General features: G+C 46.1%; 1 long non-coding RNA gene across 3 annotated transcripts in view; it reads left to right on the top strand.

The window, feature by feature from the left end:
* The window catches only part of LOC141160918 (uncharacterized), a 149,414-nt gene that overhangs the window by 89,563 nt on the left and 41,138 nt on the right, over window positions 1-18,713 (top strand). For 2 of the 3 annotated variants that reach the window (XR_012250571.1, XR_012250570.1), the window contains 2 exons: window positions 14,360-14,438; window positions 15,519-15,839. This is a non-coding gene — a long non-coding RNA (uncharacterized lncRNA). Of the gene's footprint in view, window positions 1-14,359; window positions 14,439-15,518; window positions 15,840-18,713 lie in introns of those variants that run through there. The other variant, XR_012250572.1, reaches the window with a different exon arrangement.

Here is an 18,713-nt window from a genome sequence, read left to right as displayed (position 1 = left end):
TCTGCCCACCTGCTTACCTGGAAGCACCTACCTGTTACCTGCCGTGCCTGCCAGCCTGCTTACCTGGAAGCACCTGCCTGTTACCTGCTGTGCCTGCCAGCCCGCTTACCTGGAAGCACCTGCCTGCAACCTCTTGTGCCACCAGCTTGTCTACCCGGATCACCAGTCAAGCCCGCCTGCCGTGTTCATCCGCTGTACCGGTCAGTCCCTACCTTCTGACCCGTGGGAGTCACCTGCTCTCATACAAGGTCTGGCCCAGAGTAGCACCTGGTCCCTCTGCTCGGTCCTTCTCTGGTCACAGAGTCGATTGAGCCGCCGTACGACCCCAGTCAGTCCGAGTTGATACACAGTTACGCCCCTCTGGTCCCTCCTTGCACCGCTAACACAGAGGTTCCACCACCCGGATCCGTAACACCTGGTAGTATATGGCAGTTCTAATTACTTTCATAGAAGCTAGAAGTAATCTATAAATATAATTCTATATAAAAAAATAAAAGAACCTGAATGCAATAGAGGATATCACCAGGAAAGTTTCAGATCCTTAGGCATTACTAAGGCTGGTGCTACTTGGTGACTTTGACCATAACCCAGGTTTCATAGCCAAAGATCGCATTACGACCTCTAGTATACCGCAAATGACTCACCCCCTGGGCCGTGTGTGTAGGGGAACACCTGGAGCTGGGTCTCTGTGTAATACTGGGGGTTGTAGTCTCCGTGGTGGCGGCCCGGTCCCGTGGCTCAGGGTAATGTTTAATTGTCTGACTACGCCACCCGTGGATTGCGGTCACTGAGAACCACCGCTGCGGGGCAGACCGCTGAGACCGATGTTGTGTGCGCAGCAGAGGGTAGTATAACTCCCCACGGGAGGAGTATAGCCTCAGGGCAGCGTCTATAGACGGTGAGTGTTGTGGTGCGTGGGCGCAGCAAAAATGACTCGGAGTCCGTGCAGTGCAGTTCAGGGTCTTTACTGTTGGTGATGAAGAAGGCCCTGCCGGGAGTACTGGCTAACATTAGAGGCCTGGTCAGTCTGTGAGCGAACAAGAGTCCCCCTGGCCAGGTGGAGGTATAGGCCTTCCCGTCTGACTGCACTCTTCCTGGCTACCCTGCTGTAGTCGTGTAGTAGCCCACGTCCCTGAGTGTACCGTGTGGTGCTCACCCGTATGACTGGTGACTTGGGGCCTTTGGTTCCTTCTGCTCCTCGATGGCGGTGTCGGTCCCTTGCGTGTAACTGAGCCTCCGGGCTTTCTATGGCCAGAGGACCTGAAATCCCCTGCCAGGTGGTTTCTGCTGCTGGATGTAGATATCCCCACAGCCTCGGACTCCGGTGTTCGGTTCTCTGCGTCTTCTGCCAGGATGAGCTCTATCAGCTCCAATCCCTGGCCTTCAGCTCCTGGCTCCTACAGAGCTCCTTGCTGCTGCTCTGTCCCTTCCTCTGGAACTAGACTCCCTAACACCACCCCAGATCCAGTTTATAAAGGGCAGGTTCCTCCCCTCCCTGGACTGGTGCAGGAGGTGTGGCATGCAGTATTGCTCCTGACCAGGAAAACCCATGCTCGCTCTCAGACATGGTATTTCTACCACTGTGGCAACCAGACCCCTGGGGTGCCACACAACCACAACAAGCAAGTCACAAAAAGTTGGAACCACTTGGATTATCTCACTATGCTACAGGTTGTCTTCTATATAGTTTTATTTTTTAAAAATAAGCCTATTGTGGTCTGAAAATATGAAGAAAATAAATAGATACTCAACTACAAGACCGCTCCTTCACAGACCTACCCATACAGATCCCCTGTTTCTTCCTGGTTCAGATTGGCTGCAACATTGACATTCAGTCAGTGGCTGCTGACTGTCTGCAGTGGCTCTACAGCAAGATACGCAGTCAGCAGGGTGGAGAAATGGCAGGGGTCAGGTAGTTGAATATCTATTTTTTCATTATATATATATATATATATATATATATATATATATATATATATATATATATATATATATATATATATATATATATATATATATATATATATATATATATTTTAAATCCAGTATACCCAGTTTTAAAGTATAAATAAAGTAATGCACAGGCCATTTAACTAGTTTTCTAATCTGTCTGTTCACCAGTAATCAAAAGTATGTTTATCTCAGCGGCTGATGAGGGGCTTGTAAAGGGGGCAGGGGTTCCTCATGAGCTGCTAACTGAGAACGATCTAAATGACTAATGCAACAAAATGACTCATCAATCAAAAAAATGAGACATGAGTTCTTTAAATATTAAGAAGAAACTTAGATGACATTTGTATTAATTTCCTCTACAATTGGGAAAATAATATTAATGAGCCCATACCTGCAGGCTATATAATTTCCATCGATGACAGATACTGTAGGAAATACGGATCGGGTGCGCTGGATTTCAGCATGCAGAATTTTTCCTTTTCACAGGAGACAAAATAATCCTGAAGACCTTGGCAGCGGCTTATTCTCATGTTCAGCTGTACAAGTGCACGCTTGTCCGCTCCAGGAGTGCATGCATATGGGGGACTAGTGAGTGATGATAACTGTCAATCAAAGAAGTGTTTAAAGGGAATCTGTCACCAGACTTTTATCATGTAATCTGACAGCAGCATAATGTAGGACCAGAGACCCTAATTCCAGTGATGGAATGGGCTGTTTGCTGTAGTTTTTATAAAATTATGGAGTTCTCAGCAGATTATCACTAGAAGACTAGTAAACCTGCTGCCACGTAGTCCTCAACATTCATGAGCTCTGTATAACCCCGGCCACTCCACTGATTGGCTGCTGCTTTCTGCCTATGCACAGTGTACACAGAAAGCTGGCAATCAGTGGTGTGGGCGGGGTAATACACAGCTCAGCATTCAGAGACCTGATAGATCTGCAGCAGATAAAACTGTGATTTTATCCACTGCAATAAGCAGCGCAGTAAGTGATACATCACTAGAATCAGCGTCTCTGTCCCTGTATTATAATGCTCTTAGATGGGGAAGCAAAGACCTGGTGACAGATTCCCTTTCACTGACATCTATCTAAGGTGTATGGCTGCCTTTACTCTGACTAAAAACAGAAAGTGTAAAACCAGTATGCCCTACAACAGTTGTAGAAATGATGGGTTAGCTGGCTTTTTTTATCTTTTGGGCTACTTTACTATGTTTTGCAGCAATTGTATATTTCCAGGGTTCAGAAAATGTAGAATCATGGCAAAAACAAACTCCAGAGTACAATGAAGACCTGGTTATATACACTATTTAACACTATATTTCATTTACATCATACATTACTGGGATTTTAAAAATAAGGCAACCCCTCTCCAAATGATGTATTAGGGCAGTGGTGGGGAACCATCAGCTCGCAGGCCATTTACGGCCCAAGATTTCCTTTTCTCCCGCCCCCGGGCAGGTTCCTGGGGACTGCAGTGCTTGGGCCGGGGATCACAGCGCTCTGTGCTGACTGCCGGCACTACTTAATGCTGCGGTGCATAAAATAAATGATTACATCCTACTTTGTGGATGGTATCGGCGTACTCTGCCCTCCGGTCCCACCCACAGCAGTAGCAGAAGCCCCTCCTGTGATGTATACTGTATCTATTACCCACCATGGACCAAACCTCCAGATACCACTCACCATCAGAATAAATAATTTATGTGTAAGGTGCCTCAGCGAGGTAGTCGTGGGCGAGCTGTAGCCCCTGCTCGCTCTGGCACCCTACAGGCAATACGTGTCCTCCCTCTGAAGTGTGGCTGTGTATGTGGTGCTCTCCACTTACTTCAAGCCATCCGATCGCAGCTGTCTCCAGGCATTTCTCTTCTGGGACCAGGGCAGCAATAAATTCAGAGGACACGATGTTCATAACCATAACTGTGACTTTACTTGGGGAAGAGGAATATGTACAATATTTACAGGCAGATATAATGGATAAGGCCCGACAGGTTATTATCTCCCTCACAGGCACTGGCAACATCTTCAGCCCTGGTTCCCTCTTTGAGTGAAGCATCTCTGTGACTCTATTTCTAGCCCAAGAGACTCTTCTGCAATACCAACAGTGTTCCGGATCTGATATCTCCCCCACGTCTTAGCCTGGAGTCCTATTTATCTTCCTCTGCTACCTGCAGACTAGAAGTGCCCCGGGTCCTCAATATCACCGTGGCGTCTTGTGGCTGGTTACAGGTACTGCAGCCCACAAGGAATTATGCCAGGAACAAGCTCTATAACACTCAAGGCTTGATCAGGGCACTAAGTCCCCCCTGTACTCTACTGACTGAACCACTGAAGCTAACCCCTTAGCTTGGCCTAACAACAGTTCAGAGAGGTTTAACTACTTCATTGTCAAGAGGAAGGCTACATCCTTCCCCACTATTACATTCCCCCACACTTTAATGTTGGTCGTCCCCGACCACACTAAACAATCAATACAGATCAGCATTTATGGCATCATATCACATTACTATATTACTAAAACATTTTACTACAAGACTGGTCCTGAAGTCTTCTTCTTGGGAAGGAGACCGGCCCTTCTCGGTTAAGGGCCCCGGAACTGAAATTCAGGACAGTCCATTGTTATAACACTTGACTCTTGCTCAACAATACTGGTCCTTCTTGGTAAGGACCCTGGAAACGCAATGTTCATGTCCATATTTTTTAAGACAAGTCACCCACTAATAGCCTTCAATCTCCTTTGAAGGCTGCATTCTGAGGCACACGGTCACAGGGAACACCCCGTGAGTCTCTCTCTTCTTGGCCCTAGCGGGGGTCACCGGTTCTTCCCGCTAGGCCGCAAGTCTCTTAGGTTTAGAAGATAGCCATCATCAAGGTGTGCCTCAGCGTTGCAAATTCCAGCAGAAAAAGGCGCAAACCAACCTTCAACTGTCTGCTGCTACTACAGGCCCACCTGGCCTCGAGGGTATCTCAAACAGTCCCTCTGATTCCTTTTCAGAAAGAGAAAACACACAGGCCTTCTGGCCAGGAAGGTATCAACAGTCCTTCCTAGAATAACAAAGGCGAGGCGCCTTAAACTTCGTTTCCTGAGACTCGACTGGTCTTCAACCTTTAACTAGGGGTTCCTCGAAACTCGACCCCTCAAAATAGCCTGCTGGATGAATCGAGTAACTGCAACTGCCCAGAGGGCACCTTGGTCACTGCTCAGGTGTCTCACAGAATTTCTCCATTTTCTTCCAGACTCCTCTCAGGCAGAACCAAGCCACTTCCAGCTAAAGTTATCACTGGAACTACCTGCACATCTGCATCAGACTCCCAGAGTGAAGTCAAGGCCCAAAGTCCTTCCTGAAGCTCCTCTACCATCTTCCTCCCCTCAGCATACCACCGCTCTATGCTACTGAGGAATTCACCGCAGCTTTTTTGGGTTGGCAACTGAGCAGCATGCAATAGTTGCTGGCTTGCGTCCGGCCTTACTGAACAGGATGGAGCTGAGGCTTGCATAACTTCTGCAGTGGGACACACCTCTTCTTGGTATTCTAGAGAGGTCATGGACGCTCCAGTCCCTGGAGCGGTGTACGCTGAGTGCCTCCATTTAGGCTGAGCCACAATAACTGGGAATGGTAATATGTCTGGAACTACTTGATCGCGGTGATCAGGTCCCCAGGGCAGACAAAAGACTCTAAGTCCCCGCCAGTACTCGTCCACTGCATACGGGTCCCCATATTGACTCTCACCGCTCATGCCTTCCATCTCTTCATCATCACCGCCAATGCTCATTCTCAATATAGGCTGGGCTCTTGGCTTGTAAACACGGTGTGTCATCACAACTGATATCTTCCCCAGCTCCTTACCTCTCATGCGCTGTTAGAACTCTCCTGTTAGGTTTTTTCTAGTTTGCTGGTCACATGACCATTTTTGCCTATTTACTCCGGCTCCGCCCTCCTGGCCTTGCTGGACTTCATTGTATTTTCTACTCTTGAGCTAGCTTGGTACTCTGTTACCTTTCTCTGTAAGTTTTGCTAGGTCTTCTGACCTCTATGTTCTATGTTGTGTGTTTGTCTTTTACTGCTACAATTTCTGCTAGGAGGTGTCCAACTTTATCCCAGTCCCTAGTTCTTGTAGGGATCCCTCTCTTGCATCTATAGGTCTTCGTACAGACTAGCCGAGGACTTTAGCGGGTCTGATCGCAGGATCAGGTTCCCCGTTACATCGTAGGGATCCAGTTTAGTTCTATTGTAGGGACAGATCTCCTGTCTTTCCTTAGTGCTTGTAGCAGATCATAACATGCGCTGGGACGAAAATGGTGCTGGTCGCTCGCTGATGACGCGCGTCCTGCGCGTCCAACTCCTCCTCTTTCTGGGCTGGCCTTCTGATGCGACCATCGCGTCACACCTAACTGTCAGCAGCTGCGCCTTCAGCCGTGCCCCTTCTCTGGGCGCGCTGGTACTCACTGGGCCGGACTTCGTTTTGTGCCGCGCCCTCTTCTTCACTGGACGTCCCATTCTGGGACGCATCTTCACTGCTGGGCCCATCCTTCTTTGGGCCAGAACTCGTAGGGGCTGGACAACTTTTCATGCTCTCCGGTGACGTCCACTCCCACGATAGGGGGTTCTTCTCCTAGACTTTACCGCCACTGTCACCATCTTGGAATCCATGCTTCGGGCCGCCATCTTGGGCCGCATGTCTTCCAACACTTTCTCCTCAGTGTTCTTCATCGGCTCTTCCCCGTTTTCTTCATGCGAGGAGCTCACATCCTGCCGACTTCGCCAAATGTAGGGTGCCTCAGCGAGGTAGTCGTGGGCGAGCTGTAGACCCTGCTCGCTCTGGCACCCTACAGACAATACGTGTCCTCCCTCTGAAGTGTTGCTGTGTATGTGGTGCTCTCCACTTACTTCAAGCCATCCAATCATGGCTGTCTCCAGGCATTTCTCTTCTGGGACCAGGGCAGCAATAAATTCAGAGGATACGATGTTCATAACCATAACTGTGACTTTACTTGGGGAAGAGGAATATGTACAATATTTACAGGCAGATATAATGGATAAGGCCCGACAGGTTATTATCTCCCTCACAGGCACTGGCAACTGTAGCGTCGGCGTCCCTGCCTCCTTCTAGGCAGGGACGCTATTCCCCTCACCTCTCCGCTCCGTGCCCGGCATCTTCCTCCTGCTCTGCTGGCAGCGCGCGCTCCTCCCCGGTCACTGTGCTTAGGGCGCGCGCGCGCTCCCCCTCTCTTAAAGGGGCCGCGCGCGCCGCCCTAAGGAGTCCCCGGCCGATGGCCGGAGGACCTCTCCATATATAAGGCACCTCTTCCAAGATGGAGGTGCCCGAGCAATGTTGTTGCAATGCCTTTCAACTCTGCTTCAGCCCTCAGGTCCCTTTACCTGCCAGTCACCTGCCAGATTCCTGCCTGTTTCTTATCTACCTGCGGTCCGACAGTCTGCCTACCAGCCCTGCCAGTCTGTCTATGGATCTGTCTGCCTGCTCACCTGGGAACGCTCACCTGTTACCTGCCTGCTAGCCTACCTGGAGGCTCCGCCGTCACGTGCTGTGATCACCTGCCTGTCCAGAGACTCTTGCCCGCTCACCTGGGAGCGCTCACCTGCTACCTGCCTGCTAACCTACCTGGAGGCTCCGCCGTCACGTGCCGTGACCACCTGCCTGTCTAGAGACTCTTCCCCACTCACCTGGGAGCGCTTACCTGCTACCTGCCTGCTAGCCTACCTGGAGGCTCCGCCGTCACGTGCAGTGACCACCTGCCTGTCCAGAGACTCTTGCCCGCTCACCTGGGAGCGCACATCTGCCACCTGCCTGCTAGCCTACCTGGAGGCTCTGCCGTCACTTGCCGTGACCTCCTGCTTGTCCAGAGACTCTCGCCTGCTCACCTGGGAGCACACATCTGCTACTTGCCTGCTAGCCTACCTGGAGGCTCTGCCGTCACAGGCCGTGACCACCCGTCTGTCAAGAGACTGTCCCCGTCACTTGCCGTGTCCTCCTGCTCTTCAACCCAGAGACTGTCCCTGTCACTTGCCGTATCCTCCTGCCCTTCTACCCAGAGACTGTCCCTGTCACTTGCCGTGACTACCTGCCCGCCTTCCCTGGGAGCCACCTGCTTCCTTACAAGGACTGCCCCTTTGTATAGTAGCTCAGAGGTTCCACCTCCCAGACCCGTTACAGCAACATCTTCAGCCCTGGTTCTCTCTTTGAGTGAAGCGTCTCTGTGACTCTATCTCTAGCCCAAGAGACTCTTCTGCAATACCAACAGTGTTCTGGATCTGATATCTCCCCCACGTCTTAGCCTGGAGTCCTATTTATCTTCCTCTGCTACCTGCAGACTAGAAGTGCCCCGGGTCCTCAATATCTCTGTTGAGTTTCTCCGGCCGGCTAACAGGACTGTTGCGCAGGGAGACCTTTGCACTGGTGATCCCACTGTCTGAGGGTATGGAGCTCCCGTCTACCCTAGCAGCCACCATATAGTTAGGCTGCCCGTACAGTTCACTGTCCTAACTCTTTCTGGCCCATCACTTCCTGCTTCTTGGAACTAAGCAGGGATTTTCCTAATGTGCCCACCCTCTGTGGGCTGCCATCAGACAGCATTAACCCCATCACTGCCTGTAACACTGCTAGCTGACTCAACCTGACATCTGCACCCAGGACAGTGGCATCTTGTGGCTGGTTACAGGTACTGCAGCCCACAAGGAATTATGCCAGGAACAAGCTCTATAACACTCAAGGCTTGATCAGGGCACTAAGTTCCCCCTCTACTCTACTGACTGAACCACTGAAGCGAACCCCTTAGCTTGGCCTAACAACAGTTCAGAGAGGTTTAACTACTTCAGTGTCAAGAGGAAGGCTACGTGAAGTGTTGGCATAAAATTTTACATAAATATACTTGGAAAAGGAGTAAATAAAAGAAGTTAAAGTGGACCTGTCACCAAATTTCGTGATACATTCTGAATACATTATCTTAGACTTTGAATATCCTTTTAAGACAGGCTGTATGATGCTATATGAAAGCTTTCCTGCCTAATTTGAAAATGAGTTTTTATGAGTCTAGGTCTAGCTGGACTCATAAAATGCTGTTTTAAATTTCAGAATTAGACAGCCATTTTGATATTGATTTACATGGTAAGCACACCAGTCTCATCAGCTTTAAAAGACATGACTAACAGATCCACTCTTAAGGTGTATTCCCATCTTAGACAGTTGTGTCCATAGAATATGCCATAAATGTCTGACAAATGCCGTTTTCACATTTGTACTCCACACCTTTTTTTCAGAATGGGTGTTCCCTCTCCTGCTTTTATATTTTTTTCCGTAACTCCCATGTAAATCAATTAAGAAGACCACGAATATGCACGATCATCTTTCTATTCATAGTAAATTGGAGTGCATCTATCAGACAGTGATGACATATCCTGTGGATAGGCAATAACTATTTATGTTGGAAATACCCTTTTATTAGACTGTTTAATGCTTAAAGGGGTTTTCTATGAGTTAAGAAATTCTTAGCCTGAAATGTTTTTGTGTTGAAAGTTATTTCAATGCATTTTCTCTTGATTTGATGTTTTTTCTGGTACCATTATCCTGGGCACATGCCTCTCATTGGCTTTCAGGTTTGAAGTCATGTTGCCAGTTCAGTTTACCATAATTATAACTTTACATTGTGGTATTCCATTCCCATCATCTTTATCCCACCACTATACCTCCTTTTTCCATCTATAACCACAGAATACCTTTCTTGCTGCACTAATATATTCTACTACCTATTGAGCCCGTTCTACGCCCGGGTCGTGAGCATTTTTTTATTAATATATGGTCTCCCATGCTGGTATGTGCTGCCCCCATCCTGGTATTTGTGCTCCCCAATCCTGTTCCTCCATCCTGTTATGTGCTGCCCTCATCCCTATCCTGGTATGCATGGCACGCCTTATTCCTATCCTTGTATGCATGACACCCCTCACCACTAATTTTGGTATGCATGGCACCCTCATCCCCAATCCTGGTATGCATGGCACCCCTCACCCCCAATCCTGGTATGCATGGCACCCTTCATCCCCAATCCAGGTATGCATGGCACCCTTCATCCCCAATCCTGGTATGCATGGCACCCTTCATCCCCAATCCTGTTATGCATGGCACCCCTCATCCCCAATCCTGATATGTATGGTACCCAATACCTCATCCTGGTATGCATGGCTTCCTCATCTCGAATACTGGTATGCATGGTACCCCTCATCCAAAATCCTGGTATGTATGGCACTACTCATCCCTATCATGGTATGTATGGTACCCCTCATCCTGGTATGCATGGCACCCCATCCCTCATCCTGGTATGCATGGTACCCCGCATCCCTATTCTGGTATGTATGGTACCCCTCAACCTGGTATACGTGGCACCCCTCATCCCAATTCTGGTATGTATGGCCTCCTCATTCCTCAATCCTGGTATGCATGGTACCCCTCATCCCTATTCTGGTATGCATGGTACCCCTCATCCTAGTATACATGGCACCCCTCATCCCAATTCTTGTATGTATGACCTCCTCATCCCTCAATCCTGGTATGCATGGTACCCTGCATTCCTATCCTGGTATGTATGGTACCCCTCATCCCTATTCTGGTATGCATGGCACCCCATCCCTCATCCTGGTATGCATGGCACCCCATCCCTCATCCTGGTATGCATGGCACCCCATCCCTCATCCTGGTATGCATGGCTCCCCATCCCTCATCCTGGTATGCATGGTACCCCACATCCCAATTCTGGTATGTATGGCACCCCTCATCCTCCAATGCTGGTATGTATGGCCTCCTCATCCTCCAATCCTGATATGCATGGCACCCAACCACTCATCCTGGTATGCATGGCTCCCACATCACCAATCCTGGCATGTATGGCCCCCTCATCCCTATCCTGGTATGCATGGCACTCCTCATCCCCCAATCCTGGTATGCATGGCACCACATATTCCGATTCTGGTATGCATGGTACCTCTCATCCCTATTCTGGTATGCATGGTACCCCTCATCCTGGTATGCATGGCACCCCATCCATCATCCTGGTATGCATGGTACCCCGCATTCCTATCCTGGTATGTATGGTACTCCTCATCCCCAATGCTGGTATGCATGGCACCCTTCACCCCCCAATACTGGTATGTATGGCACCCCTCACCCCCAATCCTGGTATGCATGGCCCCTCTCATCCCCCAATCCTAGTATACATGGTACCCTTCATCCCCCAATCTTGGTATACATGGTCCACTCACCCCTCAATCCTGGTATGCATCATCCCCTCACCCCCAATACTGGTATGCATGGTACCCCTCATCCTGGTATGCATGGTACCCCTCATCCTGGTATGCATGGTACCCCTCATCCTGGCATGCATGGCACCCCATCCATCATCCTGGTATGCATGGTACCCCACATTCCTATCCTGGTATGTATGGTACTCCTCATCCCCAATGCTGTTATACATGGCACCCCTCACCCCCCAATCCTGGTATGCATGGTACCCCTCACCCCCCAATCCTGGTATGCATGGTACCCCTCATCCCCCAATCCTGGTATGCATGGTACCCCTCAACCCCCAATCCTGGTATGCATGGTCCCCTCATTCCCCAATCCTGGTATGTATCGTACCCCTCATCCCCCAATCCTGGTATGTGTGGCCCCCTCACACCCCAATCCGGGTATGTATGGCACCCCTCATCCCTTTCACGCTGCACACATACAAAAAAAACACTTATACTCACCTTTCTTCCCTGTTCTCCAGTGTTGCAGTGTCATGTTCTGCTGGAGGCCAGGGGAGGAGTGAGCGCCGGAGTATGTGCATGCCCATACCACGCTGTCCAGCGCCATTTTGCTGAAGACACACTGCAAATGTGTCTTCAGTAAAATGGCGCCGGATAGCGCTATGCGCATGCGCCGACTCCTTCACTCTTGCCACGGTGTCCGGCGAGAAGAGAGGCACCGCGGCAACACTCTTCCCGGTCAGGTAAATATGTAAGTATGGCGCCGGAGATCGCGGTATTCGTTCAGTGTCCACTCATACCGTGATCTCCAGTGCCATACACTCCTCTTACCTGTAACGGCTCTATGCGTTCTTCTGTCTGGAGCCAGACTGCACATCACGCATGCGCAGTCTATAGAGGTTTCAGACAGAGGGACACTTGCAGAGTTATATTATAGATTCCCATTACATCCCCTTGCACCAGGTCCACCTTTCCATATGTGATGGGCTGGAGGCTACTGAAATGGTGCACAGTTTGGAGCGACTGTGGGGTAAGTACAGTGACTAAGGAATATGACCGTTCTCAACATGAACTGTGATATGCAGGGAATTTAGTGGAGGAGACTATACTGGGGTTACAGAGCAGTAGCTGATGATGTTAGCCCTATCCCATGTGTGAAGTAGTGCTTTTGCTTCAAAAGCATCCAGCAACTAGAAGAGTTAACACAATCACAGGGACAGGAAGTGGTTTGCTTCAGAAGCATCCAGCAACTAGAGGGGTTAACACAGTCACAGGAAACAGGGAGTGGTTAGCAGATCCCCAGGGCGATTGTGGGGAACTTGTTTACTATTCTGGCAGCAACCAAAGGGATGAGTGGTGTGTGATCTGTCTCTCACAGAAGTTCAGGCAAGTGAACCATAATGGATCAAGATTCCAGTACAGAGTGAAGCTGGGAAAAGGTCAGAATCACATTGTACTGCTAGTTGAGGAAGTCTATCATCGGGCAAGAAGATAAAGACTGGAAGGAATTGTGTCACAGGGATCATCTCCCTCACCAAACCCTCCCCCCTCCTCCATCTCACTGTACTATAAAGAATGCTGTTGATTTCTGTGCCTTTGTGAAGAAGCTGTTTAATGTTGAAGAAGGACTTGATTTGTACTGGCTGTGCTTCTATATTAAATTCTACTGTTCACCTGATCATGAGGACTCTGTCAAGTGTGTCTGTGCCAGCAAGTGAATACATCTTATGCCTGAGAAAGCTGCAATGTATGGACGCTCTGAGTAACTGTTATCCCAGGATTCCAAGAATTCATGAGACCTGTCTCACCCCAATCTAAACCTAGCAGCATGCACGTAACTCATGTACAACATGTGGTTGATGATGTGGTGCATATTGGGGCAGTGACATTAGTTTGGGAAAGCCATATGACAGATGGCCATAACATCACTGTCATGATGGGAAAGAATCGGCAGCGAGATCATGTGACCCAACTCCCCACAAAAAAAAAGTTGAATTAACTCTAAATTCCTTGCCATGTGCATATTCACTACAGCAGTCAAAAATTAAATTAGTCACAGCGGAATGAATAGAATATAAAGAAGACACAGACACAATGAATAGAGTTTATTAATTTATTTTTATTCTCATCAATTATCAAATTTAGTTACATTTTTTATCCAGTGCCATTTAAAGGATTTACTGCATAAAAAGTATATGAACCAGAGGAAGGCAAAACAACCCCATGTGTGGGGAAAAATTCCTTCCTGACCCCAAGCAGTGGCGATCGGCTAGTCCCTGGTTCACTGCAGTGTCAGCTCTGGATGGGACCCTGTCACACCTTTACATGGAATATTTTATATGAATCTAACACATATATGTCTATCTTATCTTTATATCTAGGCTATTTAATGCTTATGTCTAACCTTTAATGCTTATGTCTAACCAAGGGCACACTACACTGGTCGATTTTTGGGAATTGGGGTTTACCTATACTTATTACATACCTATGCTTATCCTTTCTTACATATACTTTACTTAACTATGCTTATCCTTTTTTATTTTTTATTGAATGCTAAATATATTTATCCTTTTTTATCAGCACTTATCCTTTTTTACCTATTCTAATCCTTTCCCACTTATAATTCTCCTCTTTTACCTATACTTATCTTTTTTTTATTAAATTTTAAATATACTTCTTCATTACTTATTCTTATCCTTTTTTACCTATACTTATCTTACCTACACTTTTTTATCTATACTAATCCTTTTATTTCCTAAACTTACCTATGCTTCGTTTTTTGCCTATATTTATCCTTTTTTATCTAAACTTATTCTTCTTTACCTATACTTACATATGCTTATCCTTTTTAACCTATAAATATACCTTCTTGCCTATTTTAAATCCTTTTTTGTCTACACTTATCCTTTCTTCTTACCAATACTTATACTTTCTTACTTATAGATGCCTATATTTATTCTTTCTTACCTATATTTACCTATACTTATACTTTCTTACCAATACTTACCTATAGTTATTCTATCTTACTTAGACTTATTATTTTTTTCCTATACTTATCCTCTTGCACCTACACTTATCCTTACTTATATTTTCTTACTTATATTTACCTATACTTATCCTTTCTTATATTTACCTACACTTATCATTTATAGATATATCTATGTGGAGGTTCCTGATGATGTTGGACGTCCTATCTTCTGGTCTTCTCTCCATGGTCTTCTGGAAGCTCAGGTACACAGCTTGCTCTGAGATTATTGAGCTGGTGTCTTGTTGAGGGTTTTCTAGTTGACAAATGAAAACCCTCTGAACATGGCCTGGTCCTTTGGTGTTATAGATAATGCAGCCTCTGCCGCTTGGATCTTGTCAAGCTTAAAAGCACGGAATCTGGGTTTAGGCTTAGTTGGCTATAGAAAAGATACAGAAAAAAGTAATGGTGAACTTGGTGACTAATCAAAACAGTCTTGACTTGAAGTATTGAAAAAAATGGCTCAATATTAAATGAATGTTTTCAAATGTAAATAAAATATCTTAGAGACAACACCAGCACCATGAGTATTGCAGCTCCAGTCGAGTCACTTCAAAGAGCTGCAGTGCCACTAATCATCTCTATGACCAATCATACTTCTGTCTCATCATGCATAGGATGCAGAATTATGTGCAGGTAGTACGAGAAGTTTCTAAATAAGTACAATCTGTACTTATTACTTCAACTCTGAACACTTTGACCTGTTAACAGACTCTTTCCAAATTGGTCTAGCTCCATCAGTCATTTGTTTTTAAAAAATGTGTTCATATTTTTTGTTTTATTTTTTCTTCTAGTCAAAATCACCAGTGGAGACTATAAAAAGGAGAATTATTATTGAAAAATGTAAACTAATCTTCTTTAGATGCACTTCCAGGTTTGCCCGAAAAGTTATCAAAATTTTGTGAACTGGTCCTTATGGAGAGCTCATTTAAATTTATTTTTAGCCAAGAATCTTCTTCTTTAGCTACAGCTGCAGATCCCTTTGCAATGCTTTGCCAGATTAAATGGCTTGCACCTGACAGAACATATGACTAGTTATTTATTTGCATATAACCTGCAAGAGTCTGAAAGAAGTACAATACTATAGACTAGATATGCACACTAATAAATTAAATAGTCCAACCAGCCCAGTCGTCTATAATAGTAATGTAAAGATTAGCGCTGTCTAAATCATTTTCCAACCCTGACCTTAAACATAATGTATCACAGAGCCCAAAGCGTGGAAGCTTGTGGGAGAGTATCTTATTCAGATCCATGTAACAATTCTGTACATTCACTTACTACAGGGATGTATGGTGGGGCCATCCTAAGGGCTTCCACTGAGACCCAATCGATTCGCTGGAAGAAGGGGTGTTCTCGGATGTTACTATTGACTCCTAATCGCTGGACAGGATCTTCCTGGAGGAGCTGTTCAATGATGTCCTTGGCGCCGGAGGAAGATTCATCAAAGAGTGTTGGATGGTAATTACACTCACTGGTCAGCATTTCGTTTAAGATGACTCCAAACGAATACCAGTCTACTCCGGCGTTATACTCCTCCATGTCCAGGATCTGCCATAGAGAAGCATTATTAGTAGTGCTACCTCTTGTATGTCACCGTACTTATATGTCACTCATATTATTACGTGATTCTACAGTAAATGACAGGAAGTCTTATTACTTAATCAAGAGACAAAAAGTATCTCTCATAATTATGCGCCATAAATTAAATTAATAAAGGTTATTAAAAATCAGAATGAATGTAATATGTATGATTGTGATGGCACACACAACACTCAGCTCAGTGTATTACTGGCTCAGACTTTTACCTCTTCACCCTGGGTGATTTTTCATTTTTTCGCCCCCTTCTTACAATAGCTTTATTTTTTATCTACATAACCATATGAGGGCTTGTTTATTGCGGGACGAGTTGTACTTTTGAAGGACACCATTGATTTTATCATGTGATGCACTTGAAAGTGGTAAAAAAAAAATCAAATGTATTAAAATTGCAAAAAAAGTTCAATTTCAATATTTTTTTTTACATTTTATTTTATTTAGCATGTTCACTATAAATCTGATCTGGCAAAATGATTATCGAGGTCAGTACAATTACGCAGATACTAAACGTGATTAAATTTTTATTGATACCATTTTGAGGTAGATACAATGTTTTGATCACCTCTTATTGCATTTTATTAAAATGTTGCAGAGTGATCGGACTTTTACCAACACAGCAATACCAGATATGTGTATTTTTACTTTTTTAATGTTTTTTTTATTTTTAATGGGGCAAATGGGTGGGTGATTTGAACTTTTCTGTGTTTTTTAGTTTCCTCATATTTGTAAAAACATTTTTTACTTTTTACTGTATTTATTAGTCCCTTTAGGGGAATTAAAGCTGCGACTGTCTGATTGCTGATGCACTGCTATGTATAGTTAAAATCACAATCTCCAATTAAATCAGCCATCATCAGCCGGAAAAGATGCGGGCTCGGCGTGCGAACCCGCATCAAAGGCAGGGACATGACATATGACCAACATGTATGCCATATGTCATGAAGGGGTTACTTTTATATTGTTGATCAGAACAGGTCATCAATATAAGATTGGTGGAACACCCGGCAGTCCCACTGATTAGCTGTTATCTCCTCCGCCGGTGGTTGAAAATAACGAATAAACAGAGGTCACAGCTCCGTTTACTGGTTAGTGGCAGCTGCTGGTATTACATATTAGCCCCTACTGAAATGAACACGGACTGATCTACAGATCTCGGTCCTGACCAATATACAGTACAGAGGTGCGATGTTCTGCTCTGATTACATCAGGTTGTAGTCAGAGATAAGAACAGCTAATCAGTGTGATCGGTCCCCCAATGATTTTATATTGATGAACTAGCCTAAATAAAGCTCATCAATGTGAAAGTATCCAAAGACCTTCTAAACACAAAAAATAAAAACATTCTATTCTCACCTCAGGAGCCATGTAACCCATGGTCCCAGCGAAACCGGTGGCTGTTCGGTCTCCATGCATGTTTTCAAGTGCGAGACCGTAATCCGTGATCTTAATGTGGCCCGTATCAGCCACCAGGATGTTCTCGGGCTTTAGGTCTCTGAAAGAAAAAATAAAAGTAACCTGAGTATAAAGTAAGTGTCCTTATATCGGTGGTCATATGATGACATTCGTGAATAAACATATTTTCTCTTACTGCAGCACTTTCCTCATTTGAGAACTCCTTTACAGTATGCCCTAACTGTATCACTGTAGGGATCACTGTATTATATGTGACGGCCGCTCAGCTGCAGCTTCCTGACAGTGATACCAGATAGGACTACTAGACCCCAGTTACAGGACATCAGTCTGCGGATCACCAGGGTTGAGGAGCTGAGTGCAGCCAAGCTTTAAGGGCTTGTACACATGACCGTATTTTTGGAAAGAGTGTGATCTGACAAAACATCGGATAGCACTTTGACCAATATTATTCTATGGGCCCGTGTACATGTCCGATTTTCTCCTCGGACCGATCGCAGCATGCCCGATTTGGAGAGAATATACGCTGGTGTGACCCAGCCTCAGGCTGAGTTCACACGATGCGTATTTCATGCGTTTCCGCGGCGTTTTTGCAGTTGCGTAAACGCCGCAGAAACGCATGAAAAACGCATGGTAGAAGGGAAGCAATGTTCCCCAATGGAAATCCGCATGTGCTGTGCCCATGATGCGGATTTTTCCGCAGCGTGAACGCTGCGGTCAAAAATCCGCAGCATGTCAATTAATTTTGCGGAAACGCGGCGATTTCGCCGCCATTGACTTACATTAGAACGCGCCAATTCCGCAAGACAGCATCTGTACTTGCGCTATTGGCGCGTTCTAATATGCGGATGGTACCCGAGTGTGGAGGAGAGGAGAGTCTCATCCACACCCAGGTACCATTAAAAAAGCTGTAAAAAAAGAATAAAATAAAAAATAAATGTATTCTTACCTTCTGTCGGTCTGCACAGCGCTCCCGCTTGGTTCCCGGCACTTGCAGTGAGTTGTAGGACCTGCGCGGACGTCAGAGTCATGTGACGGGTCACGTGACGCTGATGTCGGCAGGTCTTTCAATTCAAAGTTGCCGGCAGCCGGGAACTTTGTAAAGCAGGACAGCGCGGGCCATCGGAGGTAAGTATATACACTCTCTCGGGTCACACTATATAAATCCATGCTGTTTGCATGGATTTATATAGTGTGACCTAGTTGTCAAGCACTTTCCAGGTGATGCTAAAATCGCCTGGAAAGCGCTTGTCAATCTGCATGCGGAAACGCATGTGAATCTGCATGTGGATCCGCATGTATTCTGCAGGAAAAACGCATGCACAATCTGCATGCGTTTTTTCTGCCAGGGAGATGCAGAAATGATGCAGAAATTTTCTGCTTCATTTCTGCATCGTGTGCACATACCCTCACACTGACTACATTACCTGTGGATGACGCCCTTAGAATGGAGGAACTGGATCCCACACACT

Source organism: Phyllobates terribilis, unplaced genomic scaffold (assembly GCF_046119375.1).
Source record: "Phyllobates terribilis strain yellow unplaced genomic scaffold, ASM4611937v1 Scaffold_9__5_contigs__length_417890890, whole genome shotgun sequence".
Taxonomy (NCBI): domain Eukaryota; kingdom Metazoa; phylum Chordata; class Amphibia; order Anura; family Dendrobatidae; genus Phyllobates; species Phyllobates terribilis.
The sequence above is the reverse complement of the archived record's forward strand: the minus strand, read 5'-3'. Positions and strand labels throughout refer to the sequence as shown.